Genomic DNA, 26,828 nt, shown 5'->3' on the forward strand with positions numbered 1-26,828 from the left:
TTTGGATGACTATTTGACCGAGGACAAGACAAGCCTGGCTGAGGTACATCAGAACCGTCAAACCCAGCAGCACCTGAGGCAGGTTTGGTGTTGGCCTAAGTTACACACAGATGAAGAGAGACATTCCTGCTAAAGCATAGGATTGTGGGAACTAGGCGTCAATTAAAACACCAAGATTGGGACAGCCTGCATCAGTTCCAGGATATTACAAGCAGCTTTCAATTTCTTATACATTTGCTCCCTGCAATTGCATTGGATATTTTAGCAACCTTGTCCACCATTTCTGCTGTCAATTCTCCCACCCACAATCCCCCTTGTGTTGATTTTTTTTTTCTGTCCAAAGTTTATTTTAGCATTAAAAGTGAAGCCTGAAAAAAAAAATCTTTTAACAGATCCTCATTCATGAAACATGGAAATCAGTGAAAACAACCAGAGTTCCTGCTCAGCGACCCCCATCATTATTGTACACACATGGGCAACAGAAGGCAACTTGTTTCTCATCGACAGTCTCTGCTGTTGACTAGCCTTGCCACACTCATTAAAATAGCTGGCAATGACAGTGTGTGGGTCTGTGCCTTTCCTCAGGGAGCAGGCTGTTGTGGGGGGCACTGTGGTTGGTAAAGATTAAAAAGAAAAGGGCAGGTAAAATATTGTGCAGGGGATCACCACTCCACATTGAGCCAAAGTCATAAGAAAAAGAAACAAGCCCTTCAGCCCAACTTGTTCATGCTGACCAAGATGCCCACATACACTAATCTCATTTGCTCATGTTTCACCCATACTTGGGGTACTTTTAAGATCATCATACCTTGTTCAGTTGAGCTTCAATAGCAAGTCATAATTGCATCAGCACTGGCTCAGTGGGTCTTCCAATTGAGAAAGTTGTGAGTTCAAGTCCAATGTCAGAATTCGAGCGTTATACTGGGGAGGGGGAGGGGAGGGGGAGGGGAGGGGGGGGGGGGGGGATGTTACACTGTCGGCAGTGCAGACTTTGGGATGAAACATTAAAGAAACCCTGGGAAGTAGACAGAATCACGGTATTTATTTTCTGATGCCATGGCCTTAACTAACAATCACTTTGACACACCAAAGGCCTTGCTTTGACAGTAACACTGAGAAAGCCCGAGCTTATCTAAGGTAGTCTTAACTAAATGCACGTTCAATTCCTTTTATCATCAAAACGATGCGAAACATTCATTCCTAGGCACTGATTGAAATAGATTCTCCAACAAATAATAGGAATGGATTATGAATTAAAGTGTTAACAGCAGCAATAGAGTAATAACTAAACACTCAGAATCAATTACAATCCAGTAAGTCCAAAAACATGTAATGAGGCAGTTCAGGGCCACAATACAAAGTATCGATGTATTTGAGGAAAATTACAGCTGTCATTTTCAAATAGAATAATTGTACCAAAGGGAGATAATTACAGTTTGCTGGTAATTTCCAGAAACCTATCATTCCCCAGCCCACTGACTTGCATTAATTATATATTTACATCAGAACTGTGTTCATCATACAGCACAAATTACAGCCTGTGCACACTTAGCCAGCTTTCAAGACACCAGTGATTGAATAAACCTGTGCTGCTTCATCAGGACACGGCTGCAAACACCACGCGAGGATGTTACCGATTTGCTTATACCAGAATGTTCATTTAATCCTGTCACTCATTCAGTCTAAGGGAACCAAATGGGATTCTCAGGATGTGGCTCTATTGGCAAGGCAGTGGAGGGAGCAAGATGGGAACACCAGCCAACATCGATTGCAAAGAAACTAAGCAGAGAGATGCTTTGGTGTACGTCATTCACTCAAGACCCCATGCTCCATTAGCTATCCCCAGTGTCACACACTGGCACACTCAGCAGTTGCTGCTGGCAGACAGTCTCCATGACGAGAGGAACCCAGGGATTCACTCAAAAGCTGCCAGCCTGCGTGGAAGGAAGCAGACCAGAACACTCCAAGATCCAGGAGTATGTATGGTGTGCTCACACATACAGAGTAGTTGTGGGGGAAGGCCATTGTACATCCCATCTCCTCCAATGATTAATGCTGATGTTTAAAGAGACCCAGTTCCCTTATACGCGTCAGAGTTATACAATGTGGAAATGGGCCATCTCGGCCCAACTCGCCCACACTGACCAACATGTTCCATCTACACTAGTCCCACTTGCCTGCATTTGGCCCATACCCCCTTAAACCTGTCCTATCCATGTACCTGTCCAATTGCTTTTGAAACACTGCAAGAGTCCCTGCCTCAACTACCTCCTCCGGCAGCTCGTTCCATCCTGTGTGTGAAAAAGTTACCCCTCAGATTCCTATTAAATATTTCCCCTTCACCATAAACCTAAGCCCTCTGGTTCTTGATTCCCCAACTCTGGGCAAGAGACTCTGTGTATCTACCCAATCTATTCCTCTCATGATTTTATCCCCAGAAGTTCACAAGCAAGTGCAACAAGTAATTAGGAAGGCCTATTATTGCAAGAGGATTCGAGTGCAAGAGAATGAGAGTACACAAGATGTCTTGCTACAATTATATAGAATCCTGATGAGTATCATACATAATTTTGATCTCCTTACCTATATTTGCAAGAGGGTGAGGAATTAATTCGACTGGTTTGTAAGATGGCGGTTTTATCATTCAAGATCAAGTAAGGGCTAGCCATCTACCCATTATAGTTTAGGAAGCAACTGCAGCTGCTGGTTTAAACCGTAGATAGACACAAAAAGCTGGAGTAAATCAGCGGGACAGGCAGCATCACTGGAGAGAAGGAATGGGTGACATTTCGGGTCGAGACCCTTCTTCAGACTGCTGAGTTACTCCAGCTTTTTGTGTCTACCCCTTATAGTTTAGCTGAATGAGAGGTGTCATTGTGATGCACAAAATGCTTAGAGTCTAGATATAGAAGTCAGTCTTAAAATAAATTAGCTAATTAGGTCTGACGTTATAAATTTCTTCACTCAAAGGATAATTAAACTTTGGAACTCAGCCTAATGGGGGTGGAGTTGCATTCCATTGATCAAGACAGAGATCAAAGGATATTGCTTGGATAACGCAAGAATCAAAGGATAATGCAGGGAAATAGTGTTGTCGAAAATCAATAACAACCGTGGAATAGTAGATGAGGCTCAAGGGGTCAAATGGCTTTTCCCCGCTTCCATTTTGCATATATCGTGCGAACCAAGAGCATAATGAGATAATGGCAAATAAAAGCGAGAGTGCTTCATGCACATTTAGACACCATATTCCACACAATGTTGGAAATGTGTGTGCACATATACTTTTCATTGAAATAGATCAATGAAAAGTATATAAAGCACTACCGTCTGTTGACTCAAGGTGGTAGTGAGCCACTTTTTCCCCAGAACTGTTGCAAGCCACTCCCACATAAACAGGAGCTTCTGTGAATTTGACCCAGCGACACTACAAAAATACTGTGGGTTCTTGTCGGGGTAGTCCAGTACTTGGACAGTGATTGGTACAGGTAGGAGAGGCACTGTTGAAGTCATCCCCATGAATCGCTGCTGTGGCTATTGACATTTTTCTCTTCTAGATGGTTAACTGTTTGGCAGCCACACCAAAATGGCAGCAGTCAAGTTCACTTCTCAACATGCTCATCCCAAATCCTCCCACCTACCTCACTGGAGACTATCTTTAATCTAACCAATATTATATCTTGAACTGAATGGTATAGCTTTTATCTGTGGACAGGTTGATTGCATTCATACAAAAGCTTTTCACTGTACCTCCGTACACATGACAACAATAAACTAAAGAAAAGTCTCCAAGAGTATTTTATGATCACCTCAACAATTGCCACATCAGAACCCAGTTAGCAATTTGAGTAACGTCGCACACCAATAACAATAAAACAATTATAAACTTCAACTATGCCACGCTAGAAAGTTAAATAGTAAAGTACAGCCCCCCCAAGCTCGTAGAATAGGCAGCTGCTCAATACATCAGCCAGGGTTCACTAGGCAACACCAGGTCAGGGTTCACGACGCACATCACAGACTTGATCACATCAAAAAGGCTGATAAATCAGTGCAGCACTGTGGGAGGGCAGCACTGTCAATTGCACTATTTAAATGGGAGATTAAACCCACCCCTCTGATCTGCTTAAAATAAACCTACATGAACCACGATTCAAAAGTGGGAAACTATTGTGAATGAGACTTATTCCTCAAACATTTACTATTGCAAGATCTTGCAGAATTTAAATCTTTACATGACAACAACAAACACACTCCAAACTGAAGCTACTCATTGAGACGCATGAAACTGCAGATGCTGGAATTTTGAGCCAAACACGAAATGATGGATGGAGGAACACAGCAGCTCAGGCAGCATCTGTGGAGGAAATGGACAGGCGACATTTATGGATAGAAAATATAAGTGGCTGCAAAAGGGGGTGGGATGCTCTCAAATACAAAAAGGTGTGATAGATATCCTATTTCACCCGTCTTTAGTTTGACATTGTATTTCATCGCATTTACTCGACACATACCAGTCAAAACAGATTTTCCAAGAGCTGTTCAACGTAACAGAACCACAAATAATAGCTGCATTGGAATGCAAGAGGACAGGAGCAGGAGGCAATGTACAGCCTGCAGTTTATTCTGTTGTTTAATACGTTCTTGAATCACACTCTCTCATGCCTACTTCTTCTCCACTGCATCCCCACCTCATAAATCTTTCGCTATCCCCAGATCTACAAATACGTTCAATAACTCTGCCCCACTGCTCTCTGGAATAAAGAGCACCAACGATTCGCAACCTTTTATGTAAAGAAATTTCCACTCACCACAACCCAAAATGGCCAACTCCTTTTCCAGAGATTGCAGCTGCTATTCTGGACTACCCAGCCGGAGGAAACACTCCCTTGGCATCCTGTACATTTCAGTGAGATAATTTTATTCCCCAGCAACTTTCAACCAATATCATTCAATCTCTTTCCTGTTCTCCCTGTTATTTTCCCACCTAATATGTGGATATTATTATTGATGACGTCTTCAGTCCTTTATCCTCCATCAATGTTAATATTACACCCAGCTCCTATGATCACTACTTTTGCAGACTGTCAGGGGCATGTTAGGTACAGGATCCCCATCACTGCACCTCCGATGCCCTGACACATGGAGATCAGGTTGGTCCACACGGGCTGATCGAAAGTGTTCCACGAAACGTTCGCCCAGTCTGCGTTTGGTCTCGCCGATGTATGAGAGTCCACATGTTGAACAACGGATACAATAGACGAGGTTGGAGGTGGTGCAAGTGAACCTTTGTCTAACCTGAAAGGACTGTCGGGGTCCCTGGACAGAGTCGAAGAGGAGGTATAGCGACAGGTGTTGCATCTTCAGCGGTTGCAGGGGAAGGTACCTGGGGAGGAGGAGATCCCCTATTCCCAATTCCTCCATGTATGCCGCATTTGTGCCCAAGATGAGGCGTTTCATACTAGATCACCAACAACACCACCATTGTTGAACGAATTACAGATGATGATGAGTCAGAGTATACAAATGAGATCGACCGATTGACCAAATGGTGCCAGCACAACAACCTGGCTCTCAATATTAGTAAAACCAATGAACTGATTGTAGACTTTGGAAGAGGAAGGATGAGGACCCACAATCCTGTTTATATCAACGGGACGATGGAGTCAAATTTCAAATTCCTGGGCGTGCATATTTCTGAAGATCTTTCCTGGACCCAGCACACTGATGCAATTATAAATAAAGCACATCAACGCCTCTACTTCCTGAGAAGATTAAGGAGATTCGGTATGTCAAAGAGGATTCTCTTGAACTTCTACAGGTGTACAGTAGTTATTATATTGACTGGTTGCATCATGGCCTGGTTTGGCAACTTGAACATCCAGGAGACTGCAAAAAGTTGTGAACACTGCCCAGTCCATCACCGGTTCTGACCTCCCCACCATCGAAGGGATTTATTAGGGTCGCTGCCTCTTAGAGGCAGCCAACATCATCAGAGACCCACAACATCCTGGCCACACGCTCATTTCACCATTGCCTTCGGGAAGAAGGTACAGCAGCCTGAAAACTGTAACATCCAGGTCCATGAACAGCTTCTTCCCTACAGCCATCAGGCTATTAAACTCAACAACCTCAAATAAGCTCTGAACTACGATAGCCTATTATTATTATTATACTATTATTGTTTATTGTTTACAGTGTACTATGATTACAAATTCTGTTGTGCTGCAGCAAGTAATAATTTCATTGTTCTATCTGGGACATATGACGATAAAACACTCTTGACATCCGAGATGTCCTCATCCTTTAGGGAACGGGGATTCCCCTCTCCCATCATAGATGAGACCCTCACTCGTGTCTCCACTGTACCCTACAGCTCTGCCCTTGCTCCCCCTCCTCCTTGCTGCAACAGACAATCCCCACAGTCCTTACCATCCACCCCATCAGCCGTCGCATACAACACCCAATCCTCCAAAATTTCCACCACCTTTAAAGGGATCCCACTAACTGGCCACATTTTCCCATCTCCACCCCTTTCCGCCTTCCGCAGAGACCGTTCCCTCCGCAACTCCCTGGTAAACTCAGATAAGACTTTGCCTTCCATCACAGTGAGGAGGAGATTCACTGTGATGGATGTTTGTGTAAATTGTGTTGCGTCTTGGTTCTTTTTCTTGTGTGTATGACTGCAGAAACCAAATTTCGTTTGAACCTCAATGAAATTGTATGATTCCCACCCAAACCACCCCCTCCCCAGGTACCTTCCCCTGCAACCGAGGAAGATGCAACACCTGTCACTATACTTCCCTCGACTCTATCCAGGGACCCCGGCAGTCCTTTCAGGTTAGGCAGAGGTTCACTTGCACCTCCTCCAACCTCATCTACTGTATCCGTTGTTCAAGATTTGGACTCTTATATATCGGCGAGACCAAATGCAGACTGGGAGAACGTTTCGCAAAACACCTTAGCTCAGCCCCATGAACCAAACTGATCTCCCTATTGCTGGACACTAATTCCCCTTCTCATTCCTACACTGTCCTTAGTTCCTCCATTTTAGTTCCTCCATTGTCAAAGTGAGGCTAAACACAAATTGGAGGAACAGCATCTCATATTTCGCTTGTGCAGCTTACAGCCCAGTGGTATGAATATTGATTTCTCTCACTTCAGGTAGATCCGGCATTCCCTCTCTCCTATTCCCTCCCCCACCCAAGTCGCACTAGCTTCTCATTTTCACCCTACAAAAAGCTAACAATGGTATGTTTCCTTTATCATCATTACTTTTTTGTATATCTTCCATTCATTGTTCTTTAATCTCCACATCACCATCTAAATCTCTCGTTTCCCTTATCCCTAACCAGTCTGAAGGGTCTCGACCCGAAACGTCGCCCATTCCTTCTCTCCAGTAATGCTGTCTGTCCCGCTGAGTTACTCTAGCTTTTTGTGTCTATCTTTTACTCACACGCTGCTAAATGCGAAATCCAGCAATTCCAAAAGCCCAAACCCATCAGTTTGCCCCATCGCCATTTTGTGTGTGGAGTCCAGTTTGGGAAGGCATGGTGAAGGAGATTTTTTTTAAACTTGCTACTCCTGTAACAGAGTACACCCATCCAAGAGCACACCAATTCAAATAAGGCCTACAGGGGCAAATCCTGCTTAGCTTTAATGTAAATAACTACAAGATTGAGATCTCTTTTTATATTTGAACTTAATAACACCATCAGAAACTTTTTACGCTCAAGATCAATTCCAGGCCTTGCATGGGACGATGCCCCACCTATCCAAGGCCTTTAATTCACTGCATTTCAGGGAGGGGAGGCCTCACTGCAATACTCAATGCCCTGATCAGAGACCATCTCATTGAACTCGCAAGCACATAGGGCTAGCTAGACAGACCCTCCCCCCAGCACCTCGACACGGTAAATATGACCTGTAGGAAAGGAGAACGGGTCAATGCCTATCCAACATCAGATGCAACCCGCCCATAACATCATCTTAAACACCCTAAACTCTTGTCAATAGATTGCACAACCAGTGCTTAGCTAGACAACAGCACTGTTCACAGCTTCTCTTTCTCCAAGGCATATTTTAAAAAAAGATCTGTACAACTAATACATCTACCAAAAAAATGTACTTGGATATCAATAACATAGTGGCAAATGGGAAAGTTGCCATTCTTAAAACAGCTTCAAAGTCTTCACTGCCATTTTATTCATCATTCGAGTTAATTACACCATTTAAAAAAGAAGCAAGCTACAACTTAAATTCGTGGCAATTGAGAAAATACCACCCCCTTGCTCACTATCTGTCCGTTCCCCTGCTGAGATCACAGGCCCGCCACAAAGCAGAGTGCCCACAGACACTCCATGGGCGAGTGGATTAATGCACCAAAACAAATGGGAACCAGTCCCTGAGGGCAACACTCCAAGATAATTGCATTTCATTGGGTCTGTTGAGAAAAAAAAAATCAATTTCTATCTCCCCCCCCCCCCCCCCCCCAAACCAATGTCAGCCATTGAGCAGGTCCTATTCGCTCCCAATAGAAACGATTTCCACTTGCATGGCACCTTTGACAGTGCAGAGCGTTACAAGGTGCTTCACAAAACTCTGCCTGACGACGAGTCACAGATGCAGCTTGGGCAAAACACAAAGTGCCGGAGGAACTCAGCGAGCCAGGCAGCATCTGTGGGGGGAAATGGTCAGGCGACGTTTCGGGTCGGGTCTCTTCTTCATAGGTGGGGGTGAGAAAGACAACGGAGCGGATGAGAAGTGTAGGAATGAACTGCAGATGCCGGTTTACACTGAAGATAGACACAAAATGCTGAAGTAACTCAGCGGGTCAGGCAGCATCTCTGCAGAGAAGGAATATGTGACGTTTCGGGTCGAGACCCTTCTTCAGACTGGCTTAGACTCCATTCGCTGACATTTACCTTCCCACGATTCAGCGGCGCGTCCAGACGGCTGATCGTGTTGCTGGAGCCGTCGAAAATGATGGTGGGAGCAGATCCCACAGCAACGTGAAGAGGGGACCCGGCAACTCTAATTAGAGGCTTTTTTGTTGATGGGCTGCGGGCGGGTGGAGTAAAGTGCAACTAATTGGGCAGCTCTTACAAATAGTCGGCACTGGCACAAAAGGCCCGAGAGCCGCCTCCTACTTCAAGGATTCGATGATTTAATGATTCAATTCTTACAAAGAACCCTTCCCAGAAAATAACAGGCACGTGATTATCCCTGGAATATGTCAGACCCAGGCAGAGTGAGATCACCTTACCCACTAACATCCAGCATAAGTATTCTGAACAAAGTTTATTTTTGGACGAAATCCAAAACAAGAACAAATCAAAATCTTCAAAGCAGAATGCATACAAACAGTGAAATGCTTTTCTCCAGATGTTTTAAGCACTAAGCATTTATGATGTTTTAAATACATATCTTTTCTGTTTTTTGAAGCATGCAGGTAGAGGTGCATATCACGGTTAGAGGTGCAGGAAGTGTTAAATCAGACAAACTCTCGGAAACAAAAGCGAACAAACAATTTAAAAGAGCAGCGCTGCTTTAAATGTCCATCCGCTGCCGCCCACTCACTCCAGCACCGCTGCTTCCAGCGGCACCACCTGACCTCTGTGCGGCGATACTCAATTCAAAGCATTCTTTGTGAACATTTAAACCAGGCACGGGACTTTCTCAAAGGCAGACCCGTTCCAATACCTCAACCCGCTGAAGTTATGCGATGGTCTGACAACCCATTGCAGGCCGGCCTGACATCCCACACAAGTCCAGGTCTGAATCACCCCTTTCACTGGACTGCCGAATGCACAAATTAATTCAACATGTGCAGGAGGCGGCTCACGCAGAGGGATCCCAGTGCACAGCTTAGCGTTGCTGGTGCGCAAGGGGTTCGTTTTTTATTTGTTGGGGGGTGGTGGAGTATCATGACAAATTCGATAAATAACTAAAACTAAACTGGGCAAAAGTGACATGGCAGGTACAAGAAGCTTCATTCATTTCCCACTCCACTCACAGGTGAAGCGTCGAAGTTACAAAATCCCACTCACCGGTCCCTGCAAACCTCTCCTTTCTCGTCCTATCCCAGCGGGGGGAAATGAAGTGTTTGTTGGAACCGCTTTCCCCGCCACAATGGAGTACAGAAACTTACAACCGACTCCTACTATTTACGCTGGATGAAAGTCGATCATTAAAAGTTGCGACTCCTTATCCTTGCCCGGGTTAGTTTTAAGAGGGCGGGAGAGGGCCACCGTTGATGGAAAACCGGCTTAAAGGCGACAGCGAATGGAATAGTGCAGTAAATCATCCACAATCCAATTAAACGCTTGACGCAGGAGAGAAGGGCTGTACATTTATCCCCCCCACCCCACCACCACCCACCCACACAAAAAAAGTTAAATCTCACAAGGATTGATAGAAAGTGGAAGTCCCCTCCCACCCTTCCGCAGAGAGTTGCTTGACTTTATATCCAGGCATTCAATGGGGAAGATAGACACGAAATGCTGAAATTACTCAGCGGGACAAGCAGCATCTCTGGAGAGAGGGAATGGGTGACTGAAGTCTGAAAAAGGGTCTCGAACCGAAACGTCACCCATTCCTTCTCTCCAGAGATGCTGCCTGTCCCGCTGAGTTACTCCAGCATTTTGTATCTATCTTCGGTGTAAACCACCATCTTCCTACACATTCAATGGAGACTTTCTTTCTTCGCCACCCAAGCATAAGGTGGCGGCTGGAGTATTTCTGCGCCTCAGTATCTACCATACCACATTGGGTTATACATTTCCCGTCCACCCCAGCATCAGCTCGGTAGCCTCGTATCAAACTTTTCAATCTTGTGCCTCAAACGCACGCCGGTCTTTATAAACTCGACAACGCTTACAGCTGCAATATTATTATTCTTTTTTAAAGTGAAAGATGTCAAGAAACCAAAACTAACTTTGTTTCCACAAGTCAGTCCGGTTGCAAGGGAAATAAAAATAACCGTCAAGGAAATTCTCGAAATGGATAATATATTAAAACATATTTGGCAACAAACAAAGAGATAGATTGACAGCCTTCCGCAGGTACCTTGGCTCAGTCTCCCGCTGACTCGCGTTCCGTTCAGTCGACAATGACCTTATTTCCAACAATTAACTTTTGTGCCTCTGATTAAAACAATCGCCAGGGAACAGGTCAATCCAATATGCAATTCTGCAGCCTCAGTACAAGCCCGTGGAATAAGATCATCTTCACTCGGCGAGAGAGAGAAAAAATACTTTTAAGTGTGTTTTTTAAAGTTTTTTTCTCCAATGCGGAACAGGACGTATCTACAGAGGTGACTGTCTCCTTAGTATCCGTTTAAAGTCAGTAAATGCACCCAGTATTCCGGCTCTCCGCCCGTAATATGAACAGATTTCAGGCTCTATCCCCTGTGCTTTCCTTGCCCCTCCGCTTTCCTCCACACTATGCTCACTTTTCCGACTCTTTACTCCCCACCTCTCCTGTCACCTACAGTGCGCAAAGATTTCCGCCTCTCTCTGCTCCTCCGCAGCGCTTTCTTATCAACTCTGCGCTGCACTTTGTGCTTGCCCGCACTGTGCCCCGCCTTCCCTTCCCTACTCCGCCTGCACTGAGCCCCGCCTTCCGTATCCCGCTTGCCCCAGCCCACTCCGCCCCGCTTGCCCCAGTCCACTCCTCCCCGCTTGCCCCAGCCCACTCCGCCCCGCTTGCCCCAGCCCACTCCGCCCCGCTTGCCCCAGCCCACTCCGCCCCGCTTGCCCCAGCCCACTCGGCCCCGCTTGCCCCAGCCCACTCCGCCCCCCTGCCCCAGTCCACTCCGCCCCCCTGCCCTGCCCCGCTCCACTCCGCCCCGCTTGCCCCAGCCCACTCCGCCCCCCTGCCCTGCCCCGCTCCACTCCGCCAACACTGCGAAACTCGCCTCCCTGGGCAGAGCGAACCTGGAGCTGACGTCAGCCGCGTGCCGCCAGCAGGCTTGAGTTTAATTGCAAACACATTTCCATGAAGGCAGGCAGACTTTTAGCACAAAACCCAGCCTTTCACCAAAAACCCCGCACTGACATCTTAACTGCATTGCAAATGCATCTGGGAGGGAGAGATGTGACATGGAGTGAATGAGGGAGGGGGACTTGGAGTGAGTGAGGAAAAGAGGAAAGGAGGGGGGCACCACGATAGGGAGAGGGGAAAGGGGGGAATGAGTGTTTAAGAGTGGAGGGACTGAAGGAGTGAGATAGAAGGGGAAGAAGGGAGAGGGGCAAAGAGGGAGGGAGTGAGGGGAAGGGACTAAGGGAGGGTGAGGGGAGAGGTGATGGAGAGGGGAAAGGAGTAAGGGTAAGGAGAGGGCGAGGGGGAGTGCAGTGTAGCAGGGAGGAATAGAAACATGGAAAATAGGTACAGGAGTAGGCCATTCGGACCTTTGAACCAACACCACTATTCAATATGATCATGGCTGATCATCCAAAATCAGTACCCCATTCCTGCTTTTTCCCCATATCCCTTGATTCAGTTAGCCCTAAGAGCTATATCTAACTCTTGATTCCATCCAGTGAATTGGCCTCCACTGTCTTCTGTGGCAGAGGATTCCACAGATTCAAAACTCTCTGGAGAATGAAGAGAAGGAGGAAAGAGAGAGAGAGAGAGAGAGAGTGAGGGCGAGTGCAAAGGTGGAAAACAGTGAAGGGGATTGGGAGAGGAGAACAGCAGAGGAAATGGTAATGCAAGGAAGGGGGTGGAAGGGGAAAGGACGGTATACAGAGAGAAGGGAGGAAATGGGAGGACAGGTAGTGTGAGACCTAGAGAAGAGGAAGCAGATGGGGAGAGGGAGAATGGGGTTGGTTGGAGGAGAGGGAAAGTGTGGAAGGGAACAGGAGAAAGACCAGACAGTTGTGAATGGTGCTTAGAAAGAGAGGGATTAGGGAAGGGAAAAGGCAAGGGCAGGGAAAGGGGAAGAAGAGGTGAAGGGCGAGAGAGAGACAGGGAAATGGAGGGAGGAGTGATGGGGCGAGTGGGAATTAGAAAGGGCAAGAGGAGAATTGGGAAAGACGAGGAGAAGGAAGAGATAATGGCAAGAGGGTGAGAAAATAAAGGGGATGGGCAAGAAAGGAAGGGTGAATGAGTGTGGGATAGAGAGAGGAAAACAAAGAAGGACAGACAGAAAATGTGTCAGGAGTGAAATAGAGAGGGGGAGAGCGGAAGAGAGTAACCAGAGGGATGAGGGAAAGGAGAGGAAGGGAGGACATAGGTAAGAATGGAGATAGTGTGAAGGAAGAAGTAGTGGGAGTGGAAGATAGAAGGAGAGAGAAGTGATGTGTGGTGTGAAGAGGTTGGATAGGTCAAGGCAGTATGTTTCCAATAGTTTACAAAGCTTGTCTTCAAGTCCAAGTGCTTTATTCATTGTTGAATAAGCTTGGCATACCACGGGGGTGTCTCATCAACCTGGCAGTGACGTTCAATGCTTCCTCTTTTTCTCCTTCCTTAACGCAAATGTCTGCACTCATAGTTCGGAAACTTTCCAGGCAGTCAAATTAAAACGTCCTCGAACACATTCATAGGAGGAAGAAAAGAATGACTATAATTTCTGGGTTCTGTGAATTAACTTGCATTGCCATACTTTTTCCTCTCACACACAAATGTAACGTGAAAGTCAATCAAGGTCAGAAATTATTTGCGAATCAAATGAAAACAAGAGTCACTTGTAATTTTGACCAGCTACAAAGCAAAAGGAAATAAAAAATAATGAATGAAACTGGATGTTTTAAGTGTGCTGCAGTAGAACTGTTCCAGATGGAGTTGTAACTGCTTGGATAATAAGCTCCAGAGCTTGGCTTTTCACTTTGGTTCTGTCCTAAGTGCACAATGCTGAAGTGTGGGGTGAGGGGGGAGGAGAGATTGTTGAGGCAACAGGGGATGGGGTGGTGGAAATGGTGTGGTTGTTGTTGATTCCACATTTGTGAAAACCAGCGCAAAACACCACGTTGAAACCTTTGGCCGTCAAATGTTTTGAACTCAGCACACAGTTTACTTTCCTGGCACATGACACCAACTCAATGTAGCACACGTTCGGTACAATAGTTTTGCTGTGTTTCATTATTCCCTTTATGGTTGGCGTCCCTAGAAGAATTAAAACAAAACAGTAAACAGACTGGGAATGCCGAGATGAAAAAAAACAAATGAAAATTGCTGCCTTCCAACAACTTCTGTTTATACCGACTCTTTAATGTGGCCAATCTTTCCAAAGCACTTTACAGAAATGTTTTCAAACAAAATTCTATACCAAGCTGCATGGTAAATCAGGGGCCAAATATTTTGTCACAGAGATAAGCACTAAGGCGTCTAAAGGGAGAACATAGAACATAGAAAAGTACAGCACACTAACGGACCCTTCAGTCCACAATGTTTTTGCCAGAAATCATTCCAAGTTAAACGGATCCGATATCCCAGTGCATGATCCATATCCCTCTATTCCCTTTGCTTCTATGTGCCTATCTAAAAACCTCTTAAACGTCACCATCGTATCTGCCTCCACCACCATCCCCGGCAATGCGTTCCAGGCCCCACTAATCTCTCCGTATAAAACCTGCCCCGCACACCTCAATTAAACATTTCCCCTCTCACCTTATAGCTATGCCCTCTTGTCTTGGACATTTTCATTCTGGGAAAAATGTCTTGATAGTCAACTCATAATGTTCTCTCATATGTCTCTCATAATGTTATATACTTCCATCAAGTCTCCCCTCAATCTCCGATGTTCCAGAGAAAACAATCCAAGTATCCAACCTCTACTTGTAGCTGAAACCCTCTAATCCAGGCAGCATTCTGGTAAACTCAGCGGGAAGGGTCTCGACCAGAAACGCCGCCCATTCCTTCTCTCCAGAGACGCTGTATGTCTCGCTGAGTTACTCCAGCATTTTGTGTCTACCATCGATTTTAACCAGCATCTGCAGTTCTTTCTTAAGCATTCTGATAAACCTCCTCTGCACCCTCCCCAAAGCTTTCACATCTTTCCCGTAATAGGAGCACCCAGAACTTCATGCAATACTCCAAATACGGCTGAATCAAAGTCTTATAGATCTGCAGAAAATTAGGAAATGGAGTTACCGAGGTTCAGGGAAGGAATTGTTCAGGGAAGAGATATGCATCTGAAGATGTATCCACCAATGTTAGACCATTTCAATTCAAGGATGGTGAAGAGAGCAGAACTGGAGGACAGAAAATGTGCCACATCAATAGATTACAGAGAACGGGAGGGATGAGACCATGTAGTGTTTTGAAAAGGATGGGAATTTGAAAATTAACTTGTACCTGGTGTATATCGTGTGAAATGCGTGAAAAGGTGACTTAGTATTAATCTCAAGTTTACGAAGCATAAGCCTTGGGAAGCCAGGCTGGAGATTATTGGAATAGTAAAGCCTTAAGGTAACCAAAGCATGAATGAGAGTTTCAGCAAGAGATGAACTGAGGCAGAAGCATCATCCTGAGATGATGCCAAGTTGCAAATTACTGTTCCTAGTGAGTGCATAGATGCACGGTCCATGGAAAATGATTGGGCTGGTAGCCCCTCCGCTCATTCCGACTAGGCCAGGCAACAAGGCCAGCAATGAAAATAATACACTGAATTCGTAGCACATGGTCTATTTATTTTAACTCATTCTATCAACGTGGGTGCTGGAGTATTTGCTGAGTGATGCATTTAAACTCAGCGAGTCCTCCGCAAAGGCTGTGTGGTAACGGACCACAGTCTAGGATCAGGAAGACTGATGGGCTGGATCCTGTGCGACAGCTTCTCAAATACACCGAGGGTACATTGTATAAAGAGGAGACATGGGTGGCATTTATGCATCGTAAGAGCATGTATTGATTTAATGGTGCAAAAAATGTAAAGAAAGATGTGCTGGATTGGAGTTTATGTCGATATTTTAATGAATACATTTGTTTTTGAAATTAAACTAAAACTTTCTCAATCTTTCCCACTCATGTATCTTCAGCAGTTTCTGTTTACAGCTCCTGTCGTATTTTTGATTTGGCCAGTTAACATCTCCTTTTACCGTGCAATGCCATTTTTTTTTCTCATTTAATCTTCTCCTGCCTTGCAGTCTATCGCACATCTCCCCCTTTGAGTTTTCCTCTCCCCCATTCACCTTCCACCTCATCCCCACTTGCTGTACTGGCTTATGACCGATCGCTCTTTCCAGTTCTGATGTAACGCAATTTCTCTCCACAGACCTGCTGAGTGTTTTCTATTTTTGCTTCAGAGTACCTGCAAGTACTTTGGTTTTACATTATACAATGAAAGTAGCAATATTTCTTAGGGGCTATAGTACAATACACTGAAATTTAAAACCTTGGTTCAACATTGCTCTTATTAACATAAAATAACACATTCTTCCCTTTTCTTCTCTCCCTTCTTGAAAATGTATTAAATCAGTACTTATATCAGTACTTATTCTCCAGAACATTCTAAGTCCCGACTTCTGCTTGAGGATGATATCATTAATAATATGCACTAAATCTTTCAAAAAGACTTTCATAAATTGCGAAATACGAAAAAAAAAATTATTACTGAGAAATCACAAATGATTCATTTTGATAGAACAAATGAGGAAAGGCTAAATTGGGCAACTTTATTGGGAATGTGAGACCAGAGAGCTAGGAGGTTTTTCATGTATGTAAGTCTTTGAAGGAAACAGATTTAAGATGGGAGGGGCAACATTTAAATGAGTTGTGCTGGGCAGAGTTGTACGACACAGAGGTGTCTGGAATGAACTTCCAGGGTGCAAATATGATGGTGGCATTTAAGAGGCTTTTAAATAGACAAAGTCATACTGTATGCAGGGAATGGGGAGATATGGATCACATGCAGGTAGAAGAGATTACTTTACCCTGGCATCATGTTCGGCACAGACATTGCGGTCCACAGTGTTCCGTTGCCGCACTGTTCTATGTTCCGTGTTCTATGAAATGTGCCGTCTGAATAGACAATGAAAGAAAATTCAACTACTCCCAGATTTGAATTGGAGTAAATTTGCAAAGACTGTGTAGTGAGTGTAGGGGAGTGGATTAATTTGATTCTTTGTTCAAATAGCTGTCATCGGCACAATGGAGCAAACTGCCTCCTTTTCTGCTGTGAGATTGTATAAGATTCAGGAAACCTCCAAATTCCACATATTAGCAGATCTGATCAAACTGCTTTGAGAAAATTCTGGAATTCCTTTCAGCTGTTGCTGGTTTCATTCCTGTGGAATAAGCTTTGTAACCTAACAAAGGAGCACAACTCAGGAAAGTAAAATAGTCCTTGAGCATTTTCTATTGGCAATTTTGTTCAGGCCCTCAACAAGCACAGTTAAGCCAAAAAGCTGTAGGAAGGAATGGTAGATGCTGGTTTGATATTCTTCCCTGAGTAATAACTAGCACCACTTCAATAAATTCAGACTCTTTCCTCCAGCTCCAAGACTGTTTTCTCCAGCTTTCAGTGAAAACAATCTTGCATTGTGCTTCTTTCCAGTAACCCATTGCATAACCCAAATCTTGCATTTCCCCACCATCTCCATCCCCTCTGTAAGCCTGCTTCGCCAAAACAAGTTGATATATTAACCTCAGATACTTTGCAATAGGGACTTTTAGTTCAATCACAAAAGTTAAATATTGAAGATGAAAAGGAATAATGAGAAGCCTGAAAGAAAGGCATCGTGTTTGACATTTACATGGAAATTGTTTGATCTTCATAAATTCCCCTTAAAATGTTTGAATACTTCCATTGTCCATGTTTTCATTCATGGTCAATGATCCTCTTCTTCTTCTTCTTCTTCTTCTTATCGAGTCCACACACAAGATTAGAAGTTGTTCAGCCAGAGCTGAACACACTTCTCGGCATCTGCACAATGGTGTCTGTCTTGCGCTTCTTGTGCTTCTTGTGCGTGGTGGTGGAAAGATTGGTTGAAACAGGGCCGCAACGTGAATGCTCTTTCCTTGGCCCCATGGTCAATGATGACTGATACTGATGAAATACGTGCTGATTAAATAAGTACCGCTGAAATATTAATTTTAATCTTAATGCATCACAAATTAAATTTATGAAAGAAAATAACTGAACTAGCTGATGTAATAGGATGGGCGATGTTTCGGGTCTGAAGAAGGGTTTCAACCCGAAACGTCATCTATCCATGTTATCCAGAGATGTTGCCTGATCCACTGAGTTACTCCAACATGTTGTGTCTATCTTTGGTATAAACCAGCATTTCCTTGTTGTTGCTTCTGTAATTTGTTTTTATAGTTCCTGAGCATTTAACTGGATTAACTTGTTCCTGAGCATGTTTTTGCAATATCCAGGGTTTTATCTGATAATCAATGGACTGCGAGAATAAAGGCTGGGTCTCCCTGCACACCACTGAGAAAGTCAGGATTGCTGCCCTTTTAATGCAACTCTGTCCATTTAATGCAGCTATTTCAAACCAAGATTATACTAATTCCAACTTTTAACCCTCAATCAACATTATATTATCTGATCATGATCACTGTTGTTTATTTCAAGGGAGCTTGCTTTTCAAAAATGTGTTGCTTTATTTTCAAAATTATCACAGTGGCTCTACTTCAAAAGTACTGTACGTCATTAGGTGTAACACACGTTGGGATATTCTATGAAAGGCACGGCAAAAGTTCAAGTCTTCATTTTCATTCGATTTAGAGCCAGTGGAAAATGTGGAAGATTCCTTGTCAAAGTGCCACGGCTTGAATGTCCAAACCTTCCGGAATGCGTCACTAAGATTCTCAGGAAATCGGTGCATAATTGCCCTCTTTGATGCAGGATTCTGGAGCACAAACCTACTGGAGGAACTCAGCAGATCACGCAGCATCAGTGGAGGCAAAAGGGCAGTCAGTATTTCATGTCAACACTCCAGAATTTGTACTTTAGTGTTTAGTGCCACGTGCTCAATATTGCTCCTCCTTCATTCACACTACTGCCCCTCCTGACACAGGCTTTTACTGAAAAGACCAAATACTTATTTCTGCAGCAATTAGATCAAACCAACTCTTGCAAGCAGGCTATCATGTGAGATGGCTAGGCAAGAAAAGCCCAACTTGGCCAACATGCACTGGGTAGTCGTCCCTGGGCACGTGAAGTTTGCAAAGCATCGGGTATAATGACAATCATTACAGGAAGGGTATGGAGACGGTGGTAAGGTTGTAGAAGAGGTTTAGCTGTATTTCAGAAACACGCGATAATGCAGATGCTGGAATTGATGAGACCAAGCGCAGTCTAGGCGACCAGTTTGCATGTACACTGTCCACAATGGGCATCCTGAGACCCGGTTGCATGTCATTCCAACCTCCCTCGCATTCCCTCACCGATCTGCCCATCGTTGGCATTCTCCACAGCCAGACTGAGCCGAAATGCAACTAGAAAAGCCACACCTCGTATTCCACCTGGGTAGTCTACAACCCAATTGTATGAATATTGAAATGTCCAAATTCAGGTCATCCTTATAGCCTCTGTGTTCCTCCTTCTATCTCTTCTTCTGATTCACCTAGGTTCTCCCACCCTCTTTTATTTCCATACCCTCCTCCAGACACCCATCACCTAGCTTTGCTCCCCACCCACCTTCACCCACCCCCACCCACCCACACCCACCCCACTTGGTTCCCTCTACCTACCACCCACACATTTACCCATTGTGACTCTCACCCCCTCCCTTATCTGGTACCAGCTGCCCATTATGCCTCTCTTATCTAATTCCATTCATCACCCTCCATACCAGAATCCAGGATTTGTATCTCTTGTGCCTCCACTTATCACCATCACCCTCCACCCTCTATCTTCACATCCCCTCCATCCCACATAGCTCCTCCTGCCCTCATTTATCTCTTCCTTGTCTGCTTCCAACGCTCACGGTCAACATCTGTCTCCAAACTCCACTACCCTCCCCCCCCCCCCCCCCCCCCCCCCCCATCCCCCACCTGGTGGCTCCATATGCCCATCACCCCTCACTCCTACCAGATCCACCCTTCATCTACCAGCTCCTGCCTCATTCTTCTCCCCTTTGTACTGGTTATCCCCTCATAGTTCTGATATAGGTAGTGACATGAAATGTTGATATTCCTGTTACCTCCACAGATGCTGCTTGACCCTCTGAGTTCCTCCAGCGGGTAATTTTGATTTTTTTAAACCAGTATGTTACCTGGGTTGGTATGTATAATCTCTTTGAAGAGGTTTGGCAAATATGAATTGTTTACTCTAAAGCATCAGAGTCTGAGAGGATGACCTGATGGAAGAATATAAAATCATGAGAGGCATAGACATGGCAGAAACTAGAGGGCATAGGGTTAAGATGAGCAAGGGAAAGTTTAAAACAGATTTGTGAGGCAAGATTTTTACACACTTGGTAAGTGCCTGTAACGTGCTGCTACTGAGGTGGAAGAAGCAGATTTGATAATTTGAGGAATGACATCCTTGTGATTGAGGCAGTGCAGTGTAGGTTCACGAGATTGATCCCTGGGATGGCGGGATTGTCATAAGAGGAAAGATTAAAAAGACTAGGCTTGTATTCATTGGAGTTTAGAAGGCAGGCACGGGTTATTGATAGGGGACGATCAGCCATGATCACAATGAATGGCGGTGCTGGCTCGAAGGGCCGAATGGCCTCCTCCTGCACCTATTTTCTATGTTTCTATGGTTCTATGATAACAACATTTAAGAGGCATTTAGACAGACAAAAGTACAGGAAGGGAATAGAGGGATCATGGACCATAACATTATCAGCAGGCAGATGGAATTAGTTTAGATGGACATCATGGGCAGTAAAGACAAGGTGAGCAAAATGGCCTAGATCTATGCTGTTCTATGTATTATGTTCTAACAGCATGAATGAGCTGGAAAATGGCCATCAGAACACAGGATCAAGGAGAGTCCAAATCCTAGTGCCGTCCCATGAGATTGAATTCCTGCTCCATTAAATGAAGAAATATGGTGGTCAACTTGCATGCAGCAATCTCTGAATTCAGCAACATGATAATAACCAGATATTCTGTTCATCGAGGAACAGATATTTGGCCAGATTACAATAATGAATCATGAAAATCCAAGGCCAAAAATATTTTACAGCCTTCTCTTTCATTTTGGGGAGATGTTCCAAATGACAGGCAGCCTTAAAGTTCCAAATGTCACCAGAGGCCTCAGAAAAATAAAAGATAAAATAAATTAGATGTAATTCCTGGCTGGGGATACATTAGTGGCATCCTTGAATAGTGCAATAGGTCATGGCAACTCACCTTTAAAAATCCAGGATCAGATTTTGAGAGTTCCTGTTCTTGAGCTGCTTTGTTCATGTTTTGGGTCGTGACCCTTCATCAATCTGTTACCAGTTACATACCAGTTGTTTATAACATTATAAGAGATATAGATGGGATAGACAGTCAGAACCTTTTTCCCAGGATGGAAATTTCCAACACTAGAAGGCATAGCTATAAAGTGAGAGCGGAGAAGTTTAAAATAGACTAGATTAAGTGGGACCCATTGGGTCCCATGTTCTCAAGGGAGGGCTGGTCCCCCAGCACAATGGGGGCCGAAGGGACTGGTTTCCAGAGGGCTAGTATGGACATTGTGGGCCGAATGGATTATTGGGCTGGCAGCTCAGTCACTCAGGCCTGGTGGGCTGGCAGCTAAATCACTCAGGTCTGGTTGGCTGGTAGCTCAGTCACTCAGGCCTAGTGGGCTGGCAGCTCAGAAACTGACAGAAGTTCTGCCCAAAACAGGTGAGAGACTGTGAGAGAGAAGGTGGAGAGGGTGAAGAATCAATTTTAGCCATTTTTCATATTTTTCTGCAGATCACAGCAATGAAGGAGGAAAGTCTATCCTGGCCTGTATCTCACAGGGAGCAAATGAAGGGAGGAAGAAAATACTGGGGTGAGGTTTAATACTTGCAGGGGAGATCATTACTGATGTGCCGAAGGGACACCTGGGCTAGTACAGGCCTGGTAGGCCGAAGGGGCTCTTTTAAAAAATATCTGAGTGGAATCTCAGTGAAAGGCACATTTTCTGGACTTTTCCTGGCCTGGCATGGGCCTTTTGAGCCAAAATGCTCCTCCTGGGCTAATACGGGCATTTTGGGCAAAGAGGCCTGGTTTCTCGGCCAATAGGGGCCTTGTGGGCCGAAATTAGTGGTTTCAGGCTGGCCAAACAACTCATTTCATTTCATTTCCAATTGCATTGCAGTTTCAAGCATAGGGCAGGCCGAATATCTCATTGCATTTTCATTTCCCTTCCATTGCCATTGCCGTTTCAAGCACAGGGCAGGCCAAGCCAAACAGCTGATTGCATTTTCACTTCATTTCCATTGCTATTGCAGTTTCAAGCACAGGGCAGGCTCAAGCCAAACAGCTCATTGCATTTTCACTACATTTCCATTGCCATTGCAGTTTCAAGCACATGGCAGGCTCAAGCCAAACAGCTCATTGCATTTTCACTTCATTTCCATTGCCATTGCAGTTTCAAGCACAGGGCAGGCCCAAGCCAAACAGTTCATTTAATTTCCACTTCATTTCCATTGCCATTGCAGTTTCAAGCACAGGACAGGCCAAACAACTAATTTAATTTTCATTAAGGGCTAACGAATCATTTATTCAAGTACATTGCATACTCACAGTGTTCTGTAGTTTCCCAGCTCAGACAGAGAGTTGTGACCTCTCCCTCGCCATCTTGCAGACAGACTGAGCCACGCCCACACTTACAGGTTTTAGAGTCCCTCCCCTGCCCACCGGAAGGGGTGTGACCTTCATGGCAGTGATTGACAGGAGAGAATTTCAAGATTTTTTAAACACTAATAAGTCTTTTATTTTTCATCAATGGGAAAAATCCTCGGGGCCTGCGCAGCGGAGGAGGACTCTGAATAAGATGGCCAAAAAATCACAAACATATGTGGTAGCATTTTTTTCAAAAATCAAAGCACAGTGCAAACAGGAAGTGGTCAAGATGAGACTTTTAATTATATAGATATATGGGACAAGTTTTATACACAGAGCGTAGAGGGGGCTTGGAATGCATTGCTTGGGGGTGGTGGTGGAGGCAGATACAATACCAGTGTTTAAGAGGCTTATGGATGGGCACATGGATATACAGGGAATAAAGCAATATGGATCAAGTACAGGCAGATGAGATTTGTTTAACTTGGCATCATGTTCAGCAAAAGCATTGTGGGCAGAGGGGCCCGTTCCTATGCTGTACTGTTCTATGTTCTATATTCTATGTACACCATTGGCCAGCTGAAGAGAGCAAATATCAGGATAAAGGTTCCACTTTGGCTAAAGACTTCAATTGTTTGGTTACACCTATCTGGGGTGAATGATCTTACCCTTTCCACCATTTCCAATCAGTGATGGAAATGGGTTTTAAGAACTAGGGGTACTATAAGGTCCGTAAGGCTGAGATTGGGAAGGAAGTGAGGGGGAGAATGTTTTATGTGCGGTCATACCCATGTAAGAGTACAAGAATGCATAACTTGTTTATTGTGTATTTATAATATAGATTATTGTGTATTATATGTCATAGCTGCTTTCTTGCATCTCTCTCTCTCTCTCTCTCTCTCTCTCTCTCTCTCTCTCTCTCTCTCTCTCTCTCTCTCTCTCTCTCTCTCTCTCTCTCTCTATTTCTCTCTCTCCCTGTTTCTGTGTGTTGGCTGCAGCCATCGTCTGCTTCGGTGAGGGAAGCAGGTTGGTGATTGATCGAAAGGCCTCTAGGAGACTGTGTCTGAATGGCCGCCGAGTGACCAACGCATTATGTGATTGGACACAATGCCCTTGGAGACGGCGGCTGATTGGATAGGAGGAGACCGATTTGTTGATTGGACGGGAATTTTAAGGGAAGCTGGTCGGTGATTGGACGCAACCCCATTAGAGACAGCGGTTGATTGACCGCCAAATAATCAGGCACAAAAAATTGAAAGATATGCTCTAGTATCTTTGACCTGCAGTTCCTTACTATTGAAGAAGAACCCTGGAATAAAACAACTCCTAATCCATTCCCTCCACAGATGCCGCCTAGCCCGCCTAACCCCCCCCCCCCTCCCCCCAACAGGAAGGAACCGCAGATGCAGCCGTCCCCGCAAAACGCCAAATGATTCCGGGAATGCCGAGGCGAGAGTGTAAGAGAGAGGGAGTGAGAGAACGAGAGAGATCCAAAGGACGGATTTGGATCCCAACTACGCCTCGCTGAGACCTCGCCAGAAGTTTCAAACCTACGGCCCCTCCAGTTCGAGCCACATGGACCAAGATACCACGTTGTAAACAACCACGTTCGCTACTTTGACTGGGAGTTCGCGTTCCGCCACAGTCCCGCCAGCGGTTTACAGCTGTTTGATATCCGCTTCAGGAAGGAGCTACGAGTTGAGCGTCCAGGAGGTGAACTCCGTTTACAGCAGAGAGACGCCAGGTCTGATGAGGGCCAAGTTCTTAAACAGTCATTATGGAATTGGGAAAAGTTCCAATGAGCTGGTGAAAGACGTGGACTACCCTTACAGCGCCACTTTCCTCCACACTCTCCATCTCATGAAGACTGGAAACCAAAGATCCTATAGTGGAGCAAGGTAGTCCACTCGACAAAAAAGCCGTAGTAGGGTCATGGGTAATCTTCAGCACCATTTCCGTAACCGGCTTCCGTCTCCGCTCTAGTATCTTTGCTTAGGTCATGGCTTCTTCATGCACAAATCATCTTTTTTTTCTCAGCTGCAGGTGATCATTTTGATATTCCTGCCTAGTCCTCGGACACGGAGCGATCGCCGGCCCCCTTTTTATTGTTAAACATCTATTTCCTTCTGATGTTTTTTTAATAAATTTCCCCCTTAACATTTCCGTAATTTTTCGATAGCTGCCATGACCCGTTTGATGTCATCCTACTCCCTGCTCCTGGTCTCGGCCCGCACCGATCTGCCGGACATGCTGTGTGCGTGTTTGGCGGAGTCTGAGTGGAGAAGCGCCGACACCAAGAGCGAGCGAACGCGCGGACAGACGGACGAAAGCAATGATCATAGAGCCGAATAGGTGACATTTCGGGTTGAGACCCTTCTTCAGACTGACAGTCAAGGGAAAGGGAAACGGGAGATATAGGCATATCTTCCATTCATTTGTCCTTGGTACAGTCTATATCTATTGTTCCTCTTTCTCCTGACTCAGTCTTAAGAAGGGTCTCGACCCAAAATGTCATCTATTCCGCTCTATGATCGTTGCTTTCGTCCGTCTGTCCGCTCGCTCGCTCGCCCTTGGATTAAGTAGCTCAGGATAAAGCTGCGAATTCATGCACAGGATGGAAACTGGAAACTGAAAACTATGGGAACGCCGTCCTCCTGCAAACCCCCCCATTTCCATCACTGCTTCCAATACCACTTATGCAGGATCTCAACCTGAAACATTGACCATTCCTTAAATGGAATATAAAACTGGTGAATCCAGTCTTGGTCCCAAATTTCAACTCTCTTATCCCAGGTATTATTTCACAAGCTATTGGGACTTTGGGAATCAATTGTGTTTTAGAATCATAACTCTTTAAGGCGGGCCACAAAATAAAATGTCAGCACACATTTTTAGCAGCGTTCTATATGTTATCATATTTACATGGACACATTACCAGCAAGGAACAATGCAATACTGAAATGTTGACCTTGTGTTCAATTGCACTATCTTGCAATTTATTACATTTTTCAACATTTCTGTTCCTGTTCTACTTATCAAGTATATGATAAGTTTATGAATTCCTCACAGCATACAGTAACAATATCTGTCAACGTAAACTAGTATTCGAGCTAATTTGGTATCATCTGACAGCCTAGAGTACATTACTCATTGGGTTGCTATGTCAAAAGATTTTTGTAATCTCAATATTGTGGCCATCTTGCAAGTAGCAGAATAAATCATCACTAAAATTATATTATGGAATAGAAGTACTTGTTTCTCTTGAGAGATTAGCGGATGCTAGATTGAGGTCACGCTTACAGATCAAGTTTGTGTTTTGTTACAGTTCTCTTTCCTTCTCGTGTAAGGATTAAACCGTGACATGATTAATAATGATATTTTATATCGCGAGAAGCACTTGCATTAATAAAGTGCCAAACACTACCTCAGAATATAACAAGCATTTTACAGCCATTGAACTATTTTCTTGTGGCGTGGTCTCAATTGCAAATGAAGCAGCCAGTCTCCACACACAGAGAGGTTCTCAAGAATCAAAATGTGTTTATGTGTTTAAATATAAATGGGAACAACGCGATTGTTATTTTTAGGGGCCAGTGGAACTAATTGGACAGCACAAGACACAGCTGCTGCCAGAGACCCAGGTACCGTCCTGATCATGGGTGCTGTCTGTGTAGAGTTTGCATGTTTTCCCTTTGACCCTGTGGGTTACCACTGAAAACTCCAGTTTCTTTCTAAAGTCATCAGTTAATAAACCAATATAAATCATCCATAGTAGTCTGGTAGTGTAGAAGCTGGTAGAAGTTGATGTTAATGTGGGGGAAATAAAATATTGGGATGAATCTGCAATTAGTGTAAAAATAGGTAGTTCATAGTCAATGGGGACCATGCTGTATTTCTATATGAGTACCCATGACTTAAAGTGCCAAATAGGTTCCATATGTGCCACTCCTGGAATGACAGAACAACCTGCAAATGCTCCTGATCGAGTCATGGCTAAGCACATCCTCAAAGGAAAGATAATCTGATTTTAAATATAAATGCCCGAGACCCTAGAATCTGGAGTTCTCTGCATTGATCAACAACACAATGCAGTTTAACTCAAGGAGGGTGAAAGAAACACTGCTAGAACAGAGTGAACAAAAACAGAAGCAACAAAAACT

The 26,828-nt window shown here is 44.6% G+C and overlaps 1 protein-coding gene across 6 annotated transcripts in view; it reads right to left on the bottom strand.

Moving 5' to 3' along the window:
• Positions 1-11,599, bottom strand: part of lpar1 (lysophosphatidic acid receptor 1) — an 86,677-nt gene extending 75,078 nt beyond the window's left edge. The window contains exon 1 of one of the 6 annotated variants that reach the window (XM_033018163.1): positions 11,068-11,599. The gene's annotated coding sequence lies outside the window, so the exon portion shown is untranslated. Of the gene's footprint in view, positions 1-8,924; positions 9,276-9,613; positions 9,636-9,702; positions 9,726-10,049; positions 10,293-11,067 lie in introns of those variants that run through there. The other 5 variants (XM_033018166.1, XM_033018164.1, XM_033018168.1 and 2 more) reach the window with 5 other exon arrangements.
• Between the last annotated feature and the right edge of the window lie 15,229 nt (positions 11,600-26,828).

This window comes from Amblyraja radiata, chromosome 3 (assembly GCF_010909765.2).
Source record: "Amblyraja radiata isolate CabotCenter1 chromosome 3, sAmbRad1.1.pri, whole genome shotgun sequence".
Taxonomy (NCBI): Eukaryota; Metazoa; Chordata; class Chondrichthyes; order Rajiformes; family Rajidae; genus Amblyraja; species Amblyraja radiata.